Below are 16,604 nucleotides of genomic sequence, written 5' to 3' on the forward strand. Positions count from 1 at the left end.
TGCAATTGGTTTGACAGCTAGTGTTTCAACTCACTTTCCAACTAAACCTACCACTTTGCACGTGGGCCCACACTTTGCATGGCCATCTTGGCATGCAATCCATCACTACCACTCATCATTTTATTTATTTATTTATTTATTCCCTCATATTTTGATATTAAAGTTCAATTCTTCAAAATTCCTATTTCTAAATTCAATTTCCAATTTCCAAAATTCCAATTTTCACATTTATTTATCTAATCATTACTATTTTCGTTATTATTATTATTTTATTTTATTTATTTTTTAAAAATTCCATCTTTAAATAATTCTTCAAAATTCTGATTTCCAAATTTGATTCCTAATTTCCAAAATTCCAATTTTCACATTTATTTATTCAATCATTATTATTTTCGTTATTATTACTATTCTATTTATTTATTTATTTATTTTTAAAATTCCATCTTTAAATAATTCTTCAAAATTCCAATTTCCTAATTTAATTTCCAATTTCCAAAATTCCAATTTTCACATTTGTTAATTATTATTATTGTTATTTTATTTATTTATCTATTTTTAAATACCATTTTCAAATAATTTCCTAAACTCCAATTCTCAAATAATTTTCTAAATTTCAAGTTCTTTCAAATTTAATTCCCAAATTTCCAATTTTTAAATTTAATTTTCGAGCTTTCAATTTTCGAATAAATTTCAAAACTTTAGTTTTCTTTCAAATAATTTTGATTTCACTCCAATTTTCAAATATTTCTTTAATTTTACCACTCTTCATTTTTCCTTAAGGTTCGGGGTCACCAAAAATCCCGTTTTTAATAAACTTGTTGTCTTTTTCTTTCAGGCAAGCACTTTTATAAATTTTTCTTTGATTTTAAAATAAATTTCCTATTCTTCTTTATTTTAAATAAGCAAGAATGAATTTTTCATAATTCCAAAATAATGGAATTTGTGAGACTAATTGATGCAAGATAAATTGGGCTTTGGTGGGGGCCCTACACATGAGTTTTCTCTCTTGATTGTCAACTGTTATGCTTAATGAATATTGTTTGATCTTTGTCTTGGCCTTTGATATGCATGTGATGATTTTATACTTGAGCTAACCTTGTTTCCATGATAGCGTATTATTAATTGCTGCTAAGGTACGATCTCATTCCCACTTCGCTTATTCCGATGCATGATTCACTTTATTATTTGATTATTTCACCGATATCCATTTATTTCCTCATCAATTGTCACATCTGCCTCACCTCATTTAGTAGAGACCCGTTTTTAGGGATTTAGAGAGGTGCTACGGTTTTTACCGTACCTTCCCGATAAGTATCCTGACCCCCGAACCTGTATTTGGTTTCTCACAGATTGTCTTTTCCAAATAAAGAGTCACATTTAGGGTTTTCTTTCTTATTTTGTTTACCCTTTAAAAATAAAACAAAAATAAGTAACGATTCCAAGTCATTTTCTAAACAATAAATCATTTTTCAAATAAAAAGCAAGTTCGCCATCGAGTGAAAGCGCATGAGCCAAAATACAGGGTCCACAAAACGGCGACTCCACTGGGGAAATCATTTAGTAGGTCGAGCTTGAACTTAAGATGAGGCAAATGTAGCGTTTGATTGGTCGATCAATGGGTACCTATTTCTTGATTGCACATTGAGAGCTCTTGATATCATTATCCTTGATGCATGCTTGGTTATTGTATTCATTTGTGACATCGACATGCTGATTATGTTGATTGATTATCTAGATTGAGGATTCTGATGTAGCAATTTTTATGTGCTTCATTGCTATACCCATTTGGGACATTGACATGCTGATTGTGATGATTGATTATCTTGTTTGTCTTACATAGTGACTTTGATCTTGCCATGATTGTTCCGCTCACTTCACATGTATAGACTCATAATTGTATATCATTTTACTTGATGTGTTGATTCTCTCACTTGTATATCATCTTGATCATCATTGAGCATGTTGTCTTTGTCACTATTCATCTTGATTGTCATAGCTTGCGTGCGGACATGAGTGATATATTTGTACTTTGCTTGACTGTATGGTGCATGACTGCTCTTCTCCTATATGACTGCATGTCGCTTGTCTATGTGGGCCGCACATCTATCCTCTTACCTCCAACCATCTGGTTTTGGTCATTTATTTCATTCCAGCTCTTACTTTTGCAAGTGTGAGGCCTTGTGTGTGCTTGCTTCTTCGACCGAGCTAGTGATTAGGAGTAGGGTATAGCGACAGGCTATATCGATGTTTGGGAGCATTCTGGAGGCGACTGACACATTGATATCAATTAGAGTTCGATCATTGAAGGTGTATAGCCCAAAGCTAGGTTTCATGGATATTTGTGTGGTCAGTGTGTTTCCTCTTCTGTTTTAATTTCATATGGTTTTTGGATGCACCCACACCACTCATTGTGCACTCTAGTTAACCATTGAGTGTTGAGAGATTTGAGAGTTTCACCATAGGAAACCCCCTGGGATGTGGAGGTAGTGCATGTGTGGAGGTGATGACCACTTTGCATGGAAGCGCCCCATCTCTTTAGAGGCATGTAGAGGGTTGCGTACCGTCGGAGGGTACAACCGCTTCTGTTAGGGATCTTTTAAAGTCCACCCTTATCATTTTAGAGCAACCTTGACCTTGTAGGTTGAGGCATAAATCCTTCAATTAGGACTCCCTCCCTACACGTGGGTGCATTTGAAGGCATTCAAAGCCTCTTTGGTCACAATTTGGATTTGGTATTCTCTCTTTTAGTCTCCAGTTGAGAGTGCACCGAGATCACTACGAGTTTGAGTTATGGTCGGACAGTCCGTCTACACTTTGATGTCTTGCTCATTTCAGTTCAGATTAGCATTTCTTCTATGTTTTCCCTATGTTGTACCCTTATTTTTGTTTCTCATGTTTTAGGATAGACGCTTTGTTATCAGTCTGGACTTATCATATTGGGTCAGAGTAGAGGGGAGATTAGTCCGATTTTCAGAGAGATCAAACATGGATCAGCAGGTTGTCACAGTTGATTAGTTCACGGCCGCCATAACTTCTATTCGGGAGGCCTTATCCAGTCTCAGGCAAGAGATAGGCAGTCACTAGAGTAGACCACTCGTAGTTTAGGATGAGACACCTCATGACTTGTTGCCACCTCCACCACCACCACCACCACCTATTCCAACAGCGCCATAGGTCTCACCTTATCTGTTGCATGGTCATTCTAAGGTTGCCTCACCTGTAGTAGTTCAGACCACGATCATTGATGATGCTCATGCACATATGGACTGTATCAAACAGCGTATGAGACAGTTGAGAGTACCTGACGGTTCAGCTGTTTGGGATGATCTTGAGGGTATGTCAATGGCTAGTTTACCGACCAAGTTTAGGATATCTGACATTAAGAGGTACATGGGCATTGGTTGACCTCGCATTGACCTCCGACTCTATAGCACAGTGATGAGGGCCCACGGATTGGACGAGTCAAAGATGATCACCTTATTCCCATTATCTCTTAGTAAAGTAGCCCGACGTTAGTTTGTGTTTTTGGAGTCCTCGCGATGTAGGACGTGGGATGACTTGGCCCAAGAGTTTTTGTGACAATTTTCATTTAATACTATCGTAGATGTATTGAGGAGAGAGCTTGAGGCTCTGAGATAGGGATCAAATGAGTCCATTTCTTCATTCATCTCCCACTGACACGGGAAGATAGTCAAGATTATTGATAGGCCATCGGAGAGAGATCAGATACAGATGGTTTTGAGGAGTTTACAACCTAGGATTGCTAGACATGTGGTCGTGGTACCCTTCACAGATTTTGGCTCTTTGGTTTTGGCCCTATATGATGTTGAGGATGGTATTTCTAAAGGTCTATGGATAAATTCTTCCCCTACTAATGTTAGGGGAAGAAACCAGCCGAAGGACAGAGATCGATTTATGTGAGTGCTATCAACTCTACCAGTCAAAAGCCTCATAGGCGTCATCATCCAGTTCCACAGCTTACTAAGACTCACACCTCTTATACACCTCAGCAATATAGGCCACGAGCACCTCATTAGACTTATGATCAGGCTTATATGCCTCCTATACTAACACTGCCTAACTAGCTGCCTAGGGCATAGAGAGAACACCTATTTCATATACGGCCACAACGTAGCCATGCTATGTGGCGTAGTTTCCATGAGACCTACATCATCTTATCCCAAGCCTAAAGCTCAGCAGACCTCTGCTCCTTTTGCTTTGAGAACGCAGAGGCAGTTTTCACAGTTAAGCATGTCGTTGAGCCAGGCTCTTCGGAAGCTTACAAAGGCCGGATTGTTGACGGCTCTCACTCCCAGACCACCACCTCAGCATGTTCCGCCTCAATTCATGATGGATCTATACTGTGCATACCATCAAGGGCCTGGACACAAAACCGACCAATGTACTGCTCTGAGACATGCCATCCAAGATTTAATTGATCAGGGTTTGGTTCACTTGGGTCAGTCGAGTGTAACCACAAACCCATTACCGACCCATACCACACATGCAGGTCCCCCTTCGGCTAATGGCATGCATTTCCTGGACTTTGTTGAGCTTAACGATCACATCCACATGTTGAGTTGGGATGAGTCAGATCCAACACATAGTATCAGATGAGATTTATGAGATGGGCAGAGTGACTTTGGGCCCTCGGATGCCCACTCCATTCAAATTGATTCCTAAGGCGGCATCAGTACTGGCGGCTACAATCGAGCCATTGACTTTCCCACATTACAATGCTCAGATGCCATTTGTCTTGATTTCGGATGTTGAGGAGGTTTAGACTCCATATGTTGATGATGTTCACATTCCCGATATACAGTATGTTATTCGTGGGAGTAGGGTGGTACAACAGCAGCCCCTCATAGTTGCTAGACCCTTGGAGGGGACATTTGCTCCCAAGGAGGTCATGAGAGAGGATGACGAGATTCTGAGGCAGTTGTAGAGCACTCAGGCTCGTATTTCTATTTGGAGTTTGCCGGCATCTTCCAGCACTCATAGAGATGTGTTGATTCGAGCCCTAAGCCAAATCAGAGTCGAAACTACCACCACTTCGGAGGGGTTGATTCACATGGTGATGATTGGTAGAGCCATTTACATAGTATTCTCTGATGATGACTTGCCACCATAGGGTTCAGAACATACACCTCCATTATATATCTCAGTCGGTTGTTCAAGCCGCCAAGTCCCATATGTCATTTTGGACAATGGCTCGGCCTTGAAAGTCTGTCCTCTGGCCACTGCCATCGCCCTCGACTATGTGCCCTCTAACTTTAGTCCCTCCACTCAGATGGTCCGAGCATACGATAGCACTCAAAGGAAGGTCATGGGCACTTTAAAGATTGAGTTGTCGATAGGTCCGGCCACTTTTGTCACTTTGTTCTAAGTTTTGAGGATTCCTACATTCTTTAACCTTCTATTGGGTCGACCTTGGATTCACAGAGCTGGAGCCATTCCTTCTTCCCTTCATCAGAAGATGAAGTTCATTCACGATGGTCAGATCATCACAGTGCAGTCTGTAGGAGATATGTTCATTTATGTTGAGTTAGTGCTCCAGATTAGTCACAGTGATGACGACTAATTTATGACTGGATTCACATTTGATGAGGTGCAGACCCTAGTGATGGAGGATTTTTGTTGAGGCTTCGTGGTTATGTCGTTTGATCAGCACGGTGGTGCTCGATACAATGAAGAACATGTCTTATTTGCCCGACATGAGGTTATGGCAGCGTCAACATGGGCTCAATGAGTTCATGGCTATCCCAGATCACAATGTACCATTCGGACTCTGATTCATCCCCACTGAGGCTGATTATCGATATATGACGCGATTGTGCAAAGAGAGGGTGAGAGCTCGATTAACTCACACGCCTTTTGATTATATTGTTCGCCCATACACCATGAACTTGACAGACTACTTTGTGAGGGCATCGGAGCCACAGATGCCTTCAGATGGGATCATTAAGGGATTTAACACTGTTTAAGAGGTCGAGCTTCAGCGACTTGTCCATCATCTACAGTTGATTGATGGAACTCCGGCCACTTCAACATCTGCATTGGTCGAGATCGATGATCATAGGATATTTTCCAAGATCGGAGCCATAGTTGATAGAGTTGTTCCATATGACGAGTACATTGACGAGATGCTCGCGATGAGTATGAGCCAGATAGAGGAGATAGTTCAGCCTAAGCTTGCTTCGCCATTCGATCTATTTGGGGTGTCTACCATCGAGATTGTTGAGGAGATCCAGACTACTCCTACTCTAGAGTTTGCGGATGATGTTATAGTAGTTGCTGATTTGTTTGATGACTCTATTGGCCCAATTGAGAGAGCGTCTGACTTTGTGGACACATCTCTTTTATTTGATGTTTTATTAGGATTTGTCTCCCGTTCTGACGATATTCATGACTCTTCATTTATGGATTTGAGCATTTTCGAGTATCCACCTATCTCTTATGATATCACTTTATCTGCACCTTCCTCACCCACATCACAGATATTTGATATAGACAATGAGATTGCACAGCATGATTTAGATGATGACTCGTCGTCTGCTTCTGATTCGGATCCCATTGATCAAAGAGTTTCACTTGCTATAGAGGACACAGAGGTTGTTGATTTAGGCATAGCAAATCAACCTAGGGAATTGAGGATCGAATCAGATTTATCTACAGATGAGAGATGCAGCCTCATCCAGTTGCTCAGATCGTATTTGGACGTTTCCGCATGGTTTTATGAGGACATGTCGGGTCTTGATCCATCTATTGTCCAGCATCGTTTGCCACTTCTATCCCATGCTAGACCAGTTAAGCAGAAGTTGAGACGATTGGACCCTTGTTGGAGCTTGCAGGTGAAGGAGGAGATTCAAAAGCAGCTTAGTGTGGGATTTTTATCAGTGGCCAAGTACCCCGAGTGGCTGGCCAATGTTGTCCATGTTCCCAAAAAGGACTTCAAGGTAAGAGTTTGTGTTGATTTTCGAGATCTCAACAAGGCCAATCCTAAGGATGATTTTTCTCTCCCACACATTGACATGCCAGTTGATAGTATGGCAGGTCATTCGATGTTGTCCTTTATGGACAGATTTTTAGGGTATAATTAGATCCTGATGGCTCTAGAGGACATGGAGAAGACCTCCTTCATTACCGAGTGAGGCACTTATTGCTATAGAGTCATGTCATTTGGGTTGAAGAATGCAAAAGCTACTTATCATAAAGCAGCGACCACCCTCTTCCATAACATGATGCATCGGGATGTTGAGATTTATGTAAATGACATGATAGTGCAATCCCGAGATAGAGCATATCACCTAGCAGCTTTGGAGAGATTATTCGAGATGATCAGGTAGTTCAGATTGAGATTGAATCCTAAGAAGTGCACTTTTGGAGTGACTTATGGGAAACTCCTAGGATACATGGTCAGTGAGAGGGGCATAAAGGCAGACCTAGATAAAATCAGGGTCATCCTTGACATGCCTACGCCGAGGACCAAGAGAGAAATCAGAGGCTTTTTTGGGTAGACTTCAGTACATCAGTAGATTTATTGCCAGATTGACCGACATCTGTGAGCCCATTTTTCAACTCTTGAGGAAGAGTCAACCTACTATTTGGGATGAACAATGTCAGCACGCATTTGAGAGGATCAGGGAGTACTTGTTGTCACCTCCAGTCTTGGTGCCTCCTACACCAGGTCGTCCCTTACTCCTATACCTGTTAGTCTCAAAAGTAGCTTTGGGTTGCATGTTGGCTCAGCTCGACGTTTCGGGCAAGGAACGATTCATTTATTATTTGAGTAAGAGGATGCTAGATTATGAGACGAGATATGTCATGATTGAGCGCTATTGCTTGGCATTGGTTTAGGTCACTCGCAGACGGAGACATTACATGACCAAGTACTCAATGCACTAGATATCCCGTCTGGATCCTCTGAAATATTTGTTTGACAAGCCTGCTTTGGTCGGTCGCCTCATGAGATGGTTAATACTTTTGACTGAGTTTGACATCCATTATGTCACTCAAAAGTCTATCAAAGAGAGCATTGTTGCAGATCATTTAGCCTCATTACCGGTTTCTGATGGTAGAGCTATTGATGATGATTTCCCGGATAAGAATGTTGTTGCTGTAACTAGTCTGTCAGATTGGCGCATGTACTTCAATGATGCGGCCAACCATTCTAGATATGGGATAGGTGTCTTGTTGATATCCCCTCATGGTGACCACATTCCTAGATCTGTTCGTTTGGCATTCTTGGATCGACATCCTGCCATGAACAATATTGTTGAGTATGAGGCTTGCATCTTAGGATTAGAGATAGCTCTTGAGCTCGGGATCAGACAGATGGAGGTGTTTAGTGACTCCAATCTAGTATTGAGACAGATTCAGGGCAAGTGGAAGACTAGAGATGTGAAACTTAGGACTTACCATGCATACTTGGAGCTACTGGTTGGGATATTTGATTATTTAAGGTACACACATCTGCCTAGAGCGTAGAATCAGTTCGATGATGCCTTAGCTACTCTAGCTTCCATGATTGATATTCCTACAGATACCATTGTTTGCCCTTTACTGATCGAGTCGAGATCTGTTCTTGCCTACTGTTGCTTGATCGATGAGGCAAAGTTTGATGATGGCTTACCTTGGTACCATGACATATACCAATTTCTGAGACTTGGTGCATATCCTGAGGCTGCCACTACCAAGGATAAGAGAGCATTGAGACAGTTGGCCACTCGTTTTGTGATTTGTGGAGAGACATTGTACAAATGATCAACTGATGGGATGTTGCTATTGTGCTTAGATTGCGCCTCTGCCGATCGAGTGATGAGAGAGGTTCATGTGGGAGTTTGTGGACCACACATGGGAGGGCATATGTTAGCTCATAAGATCATGAGGACTGGGTATTTCTTGTTGACTATGGAGATAGATTGTTGCCAGTTTGTTCAGAGATGTCTAAAGTGCCAAATTCATGGGAACCTCATTCACGTACCTCCTTAAGAGTTACATGCACTGACTACACCGTGGCCATTTTCAGTATGGGGTATAGACATCATTAGGAAGATTTCGCCGAAGTCTTCTAGTGGTCATGAGTTCATCTTGGTCGCCATCAATTACTTCACCAAGTGGGTGGATGCTGCTTCATATGCGAGATTGACATCATCTGGGGTTACTAGTTTCATCAGATTACACATTATTTATCGCTATGGAGTCCCTCATGAGCTTTTTTCGAACAAAGGAGTATATTTCAGAGCAGATGTTGACATGTTATTACAGAGGTACGGTATCCAATATCATAGATCATATGTATACAGGTTGCAAACTAACGGAGCAATAGAGGCTGCGAATAAGAATATTAAGAGGATCTTGAAAATGATGGTTGAGACTTCTAGAAATTGATCAGAGAAGCTCCCTTTCGCATTTTAGGCTTATCGGACTTCCCTTCGCACCTCTACAGGTGCCACACCCTACTCTTTGGTGTATGTTATGGAGGTAGTGCTACCAGTTGAGATTGAGATGGGTTCATTGAGAGTAGCATTAGAGCAACAAATTCCAGAGGCAGAATGGGCTCAGGCCTGATTAGATTAGCTCAATCTCCTAGATGAGATGAGGTTGAGGGCTGCAGACCATGTTCGTGCCTATCAGAGGAAGATGACCCATGCATTCAAAAAGCGGGTCAAGCCTAAACCACTATAGAGAGGTGACTTGGTTCTGAGGGTCATCAGGGGATTGATCAGAGATCCCAGAGGGAAGTTCAGACCCAATTGGAGCGGACCTTATTTCATTAGGAAGCTGATCCTAGAGAGCGCTGCATGGTTGATAGATCTAGATGGAAACCGATTCTTAGAGCCAACCACTGTGGATCAGCTAAAGAGGTACTATGTTTGAGACCATGGTCACAGGATGGGTGGCCATTATTTCGGTTAGCCATATACCATTTCACCCTTTTGATATATAGACCATTGCTAGCCCATTGAGCCTCACATGTGCGTTACAGTCTTTCTTTCTTATCGCCTTGCTCACATTTTCACACTAGGATGGGGGCCTTTAGTGTATGCATGCATTGTTTGGGAGTCTCATGAGTCTTGGACCTACAGGTCCATCTTTCTCTCATTATTTGTCCTACCATCACTCTACTGTGTTCCATCGTATCTCATTGGTTGTGTTCTTCATCTCTTCTTCTTTATTTTATTTACTGCTTGTTTTGCTTCATATTCTCTCCACACTGAGTGGTGATTCTCCTTAGTTCATTACATGGAAGATGGTCACATCATTTCCACTGTTTATCCCACGGACGCTAATTCAAAGATCTTTAGTTTGAGAAAGTCATCTCGTCAGAGAGAGTTTTTTAGAGTGTGTCTATCCATTATTGATATCATATTTGGGGTTCATTTGTTTATGTTCAGTATATGTGCATTTATATATATGTAAAAAAAAAACTGAAAAAAAAATGAAGAAAATGAAAATGAATGAAAAAAAATGAAAATAAAGAAAAATAAGCACGTGTGTATGTGCATAGTATTCTCCATCATTGAGCTTGTATATTGATATCTAAGATTCATTTTATCGAGTATGTTTGTTGTTAAGAGTTCGTGTGTGAGCTTTCTAAGATCTTATTTTCTTTGTATTCACTTTGTCATTTTTCTTTGAGAGTGAGATGAGTGGCCTTCTCCTAGGGACTCTAAGTCATTGTCCTTTCCATCATCACATTCATTATTGATGTGACTTCACTTCATGTTTGACTTGAGTTGATTATCATTTTTCTTCGTATATTCATTGTTTCACTATCATCTTCGTCATTACTTGTGATTCATCCCATTTGCTTTACTCTCCCGTTCTTTTCTTACACTAACCTATTCCAGGTTTGATATTTCCCTTACATCACTCTTGCGTATCTCATTATCAGTTTGATTTTGCTTCATTGTCTCATTATTGATATCATATTCACATTGGGCACTTTCAGGTCCATGACTCACGAGCTTTTCTATACATGTTGCATTTTATACATGAGGGCATGGGTTTTTTATCATTGGGTATTTAGGCCTAGTTTCCTTTCATTTCTATTACCTTGTCACTCTAGCCTACGTTACGTCCCGTGTCTTAAGACCACCCTGAGGCCATGGGATCAGATGTCATCTTCGACAGCCCCTACTTGGATAGGTGTTTGAGATTTGGTTAATATTTAGGTATTATCATGCTCCTTCTTCTGTGAGACGCCTCTTTGACTTTCGGACCTGATTCAGTTATGGATTTAGATGACTGAGAGTATACATTTGATGATGGATGATTTGTAGATCTATGCTATACTGGGGCATATTTCCCTTTTAGTTGAGATTTGTAGATCTTCATGGAGTCACATGACCCTTATCACTTATGAGATACACACCAAGACGATGATCTGTCGGTTATTTTATCATGATCTCCCATCGAAGCCTCTCTTGAGCCATTCAGTCAGACCCACACTTTTCGGCATTTGGATGTCATCATGCTTCTCCTTCTAGGATACACTTCCTTGATCTGTTAATCTGATTCAACTGCAAACATGGATGATCGGGATTGCACACTTGGTGATGGATGATTTGGTGCTATATGATTTCTTGACCTACCATACATCTGATACCATATTGGGGCATATTTCCGTTTTGGTTGAGATTTGTAGATCTCCTTTGATTTGCATGATCATCTCCATTGTTGAGATACATGCCGAGTTGATGATCTGTTTTTATCTTACGATGATCCCAACAGAGCCTTTCTTGAGTCATTCGGTCAGACTCATATTTTCTGATATTGTCATGATTCTTAGATGGAGTTATCTCAGGTGCATAGGCTCCCACATCATCATTTCAATGGAATACATGTCAGATCTCCTATACATCCCCATGGAATTATTCTCAAGTTATCAGGACAGACCAAATGCACTAGTTTATACTAGGACATATTTCCCTCCTTTAGCTGTGGAGATGATTGTTTCCTCGCAGATCTGTTACGGTCTTCATTAATCTACCAAAGGATGTTTATTTACATTAATATGTCACAGTTTCGATGATTTTTGCCGAGATGAGCCTCCAGAGGAGCACGATTTTTGGGTTTTAACTGTCCAACTATCCTTGACTTTTCAGTAGATTTTTATGTTGAGGACGGGGTAGTTACTCTGACGAATTATTCTCTTGTGACTCCCTAGTGGATCATTCATTTGAGACGACGATAGATTCCTCTAGTAGAACATGTTGAGTTAAAGGCATCCAACTCATTGTGACATGTCATCAGGTCTCGTGATTCAGTCAGATGGGCTATGAGGCCATGTTTATAGTCAATTTGACCATTCTAACTCATTAGCAGAGCATCTTTTAAGACTCATGGAGTCTCTTTCGAACTCTTCCTATAGATTGAGGGTCATGGCGGCACGCTATACTGGGGCATATTTCCCTCTCATCATCTCCTCGCATTTTTAGCTTGGCATTTAGAGCCCTCATGTCTTATCAATTACGACGTTCAAAGTCGTCTCTCTCAGTTTGACATTCAAAGATATCTCTTCTCAATTTGGTGTTCAAAGTCACCATCTCTTTTTAGTTTGGCGTTCAGAGCCATCGTCTTCTTCAGTTTGGCATTCAAAGCTGCATCTCCAGTTTGGCATTCAGAGCCACCATCCCTTCTCAGTTTGGCGTTCAAAGCCACCATCTCTTCTCATTTTGGAGTTCAGAGCCATCGTCTCCACAGTTTGGTATTTAATGCCTGTCGCTCACAGTTTGGCGTTCAGAGCCATCGTCCACATTCAAGCATTCAGAGCCATCGTTCATATTCAAGCATTCAAAGCCATCGTTCACATTCAGGCATTCAGAGCCATCGTCTCCACAATTTGGTATTTAGATCTTGTCGCTCATAGTTTGGCATTCAGAGCCCATGTCTTCATTTTGGCGTTTAGAGCCATTGTTCACATTCAGGTGTTTAGAGCCATCATTCACATTCAGGTGTTTAGAGCCATCGTTCACATTCAAGCATTCAGAGCCATCATCTCCATAGTTTGGTATTTAGAGCCCGTCGCTCACAGTTTGGGATTCAAAGCCATCGCTCACAATTTAGTGTTCAGAGCCATGTCCTCAGTTTGGCATTTAGAGTCGTCATCATCTCTCCATAATTTGGCGTTCAGAGCCATCGTCCACATTCAGGCGTTCAAAGCCATCGCTCACATTCAGGTGTTCAGAGCCATCACCATCTCCACAGTTTGGCATTTAGAGCCCATGTCTTCATTTTGGCGTTCAGAGCCATTGTTCACATTCAGGCATTCAGAGCCATTGTTCTCATTTAGGCGTTCAGAGCCATTGTTCTCATTCAGGCATTCAGAGCCATCGTCTCCCCACAATTTGGCATTTAGAGCCCGTCATAGTTTAGCATTCAAAGCCACCATCCCTTCTCAGTTTAGGCGTTCAGAGCCACAATCTCTTCTCAGTTTAGGCATTCAGATCCACCATCCCTTCTCAGTTTGGTGTTCAAAGTCATTATTCCTTCTCAGTTCGACCTTCAGAGCCACTATCTCTTTTCAGTTTGGCGTTCAGAGCCGCCATCTCTTCTCAGCTTGGCGTTTAGAGTCACTATTCCTTCCCAGTTCGATGTTCAAAGCCACCATCTCTTTTCAGTTTAGCATTTAGAGCCACCATCTCTTATAGTTTAGGCGTTTAGAGCCATCTTTTCCAATTTAGGTGTTCAGAGCCATCTTTTCCAATTTAAGCATTCAGAGCCATTTTTTCCAGTTTTACCCGTTCCGAGTCATCTCTTCTAGTTAAAGCGTTCAGAGCCATCTTTTCCAATTTAAGCGTTCGGAGCCATCTCTTCCAATTTTAGGCGTTCAGAGCCATATTTTTCAGTTTAGGCGTTTAGAGCCATCTCTTCCAGTTTTAGGTGTTCTGAGTCATCTCTTCCAATTTAGGCATTCAGAGCCATGTCTTCCAATTTAGGCATTCAAAGCCACCATTTTCTTCCATTGGTGTTAAGAGCCACCACTTTCTCATTTTTGCGTTCAAAGTCACCATTTCCATAGGCCTTCAGAGCAATTCCTCCCATAGGCATTCATAGCCACAGTTTAGTTGCTCGAAATCATTCATCTTAGCCTTAGCATTCGAAGCCACATTTCAGGCATTCGAAGTCGTGATTTTCCAGAGTTTATCATCCTTCATTGCGTGTGATATAGCTCTTTGAGCTCATAGCTTGTGTTTTGATTGTATCATTGGTGCTCCTCACTTCGCGCTCTTGTATGGTGCATGTGTAGTTTTCCTTTTATATATCTTCCTCTCTATGCTCCTAGGTGGTTCGACTACTACTCAACTTTGACTTCGATCTTTGAGTCCTTTTTGGAGACATCTTAAAGGGAGTCTGAATCCATAGCGCAACTTTAGAGGCATTCCAAGAGCTACCATTCTTTTAGGATTTTAGAGTTTTTTTGTTCATTTGTTGGTTTGGTCAAGTTTGTGTTCTACTTGTGTACCTTTAGGGGTCTTTCTTTTTCTTCGGTAGAGTTCACTTCATTCCACTCACTACTCACACTTTCTTTTCACTCCAATGATCATATTCCTTATACTCGTAAACTCTCTACCGAAGATGGGCATATTTGTAGACTCCTTTTTGCAGACTAAGTCCTAGTTGTTTTTTTATATATATTATTATTGTTGCTTTTATAATTTGCATCAAAGGGTATTTCATGGCCACCCAAAATAGTTAAAGATTTTCTTTTGAAGTGGGGGGACCTTTTTCTGGAAGAGCAAGTTGCATGGACATGTGGAAAAAAGCATGGCTCACCATGGTGGTGGTTGAAGGTGATGACATCCTCCCTGAACGAGCAATGAAGCAGGTGGTTGCTTGGGAGGAAGATATTTTCTAGAAAGGCAGAGGAGAGTAAGCTGCAAGCTTGAGAGAGAGAGAGATATTTTTTGTGGGGGGTTATAGAGATGAGGAGATCTTCTCGTTGCTGTTACATAGAGATCGAGATAGCCTGGGGTGGTAGGAAGAAGGGAAAGCCAGCAAGGAGCAGGGAGAGGCGAAGTAGAGGGGAAGAAGTTAGGTCGAAGCCCAGCAAACTCCGGCTGAAGAAGAGTTTTACCTAGTAAGACTGATCAGGTTCATGGATTATTACTACTCATCCTACTACATTTTTTTATTTATTTTTACATGATTATTTTGCATTGTTTGTGAGTTTGTTCCGGTATGATCATGGTGACTCTCCATACATCACTTCCCTACCTTTCAAATTTGTATTTTAATGTTGAAGTTCGTCTTTTCTTTTTTTTTTTTCTTTTTTTCCTTTTCTTACTCTTACAATGGTTTGTTTTGGCATGGTCTCATCTATTGTTCATATGGTTTTGTTTGGATATGTGCGTAAATCTAGATTCATATCTCTTGTGTGGCATCTTAAGATTAATCATTTATGTTACGAACCCATTCTTTTTTTTATTCACCACTCACTCCATACCTACTGCCCACATACCCACCAAACTCATACCACACCACCAATTCATCCCACGTTTGTATGTCGGCCAATCACTCTTTCCACCTATTTCTTTTCATTTCATCCATCGCTCACTACTCGTAAACTCCTACCCATTTTATTTATTTATTTCCTCATGGATTCATAACTCGCATGCATGGCCACCCAAAGCTTTGATAAAGCCTCCGTCAAAATCCTTCTTTTAATAAATCCCAAGCTCATGCCGAAAAACTCCATACCAAAACCTCATTACCAAGCCACCCATGAAGTAAAGCAATGAGAGATAAGCACTCAAGATCGTCGCCAATGTTGGAGGGAATCCACAAATCGGCGCCTTCGTCGGATACTCGCCGCTATGGCTGCTCTTGTTGGTCATGGCGATGGAGCTTTTAGTGCAGCTACTGGCGACGAGGCTCAGAGTAGCGATAGGGAGGTAGTAGTTCGTAAATGGTGGAAAACAATTCTCTCTGACAACTCTAGATCCATTATTCCCTATCACGCTCATCGCCACCAGTGAAGTTTGCAACTATGAGAAATGGAGCCTACCGGAAAAGTGAAGAAGGGGGTCAGTGGAAGGAAAGGTGGTGGTCCCAAGAAGAAGCCCGTATCTCGCTCAGTCAAAACTAGTCTTTAGTTTCCGGTCGGTCGTATCAGCAGATGCCTCAAGAAAGGTCGTCATTCTCAGTGCGTTGGAATCGATGCCCTGGTCTACCTCGCTGTCGTGCTGGAGTGGCTACTGCTTTCAGAGCTCCAGTTGGAAGTGTATTGTTTGCATTGGAAGAGGTGACATCATGGTCAACTCATGTGGCGTGTCTTTTTTTTTTTTTTACTTCCGTTGTTGTGGCTGTTGTGGTGCAAACTCCAGTGGGATGGTGTGTGTAAGAGTGGAAAGTGTAGACATTTTGGCTCAGGTGGCACATAGTAATGCTGCATGGATTTTTAATCAAATATGGGAAATTGGGCCATGAATAAGACTTTGAGTTTGATAACCTTCACTCATTCTACCACCAAACCCATTTTTTATTTATTTATTTTTTTTCTTTCTCTCACTATTTTCTCCACTTAAATATCTTCCAACTCTCTTTCATGCCCGTGCAGCCCACATTTTCATTTTAATTCTTCATTTTATTTTTTTTTC

This window comes from Vitis riparia, chromosome 5, assembly GCF_004353265.1.
Source record: "Vitis riparia cultivar Riparia Gloire de Montpellier isolate 1030 chromosome 5, EGFV_Vit.rip_1.0, whole genome shotgun sequence".
Lineage (NCBI taxonomy): Eukaryota > Viridiplantae > Streptophyta > Magnoliopsida > Vitales > Vitaceae > Vitis > Vitis riparia.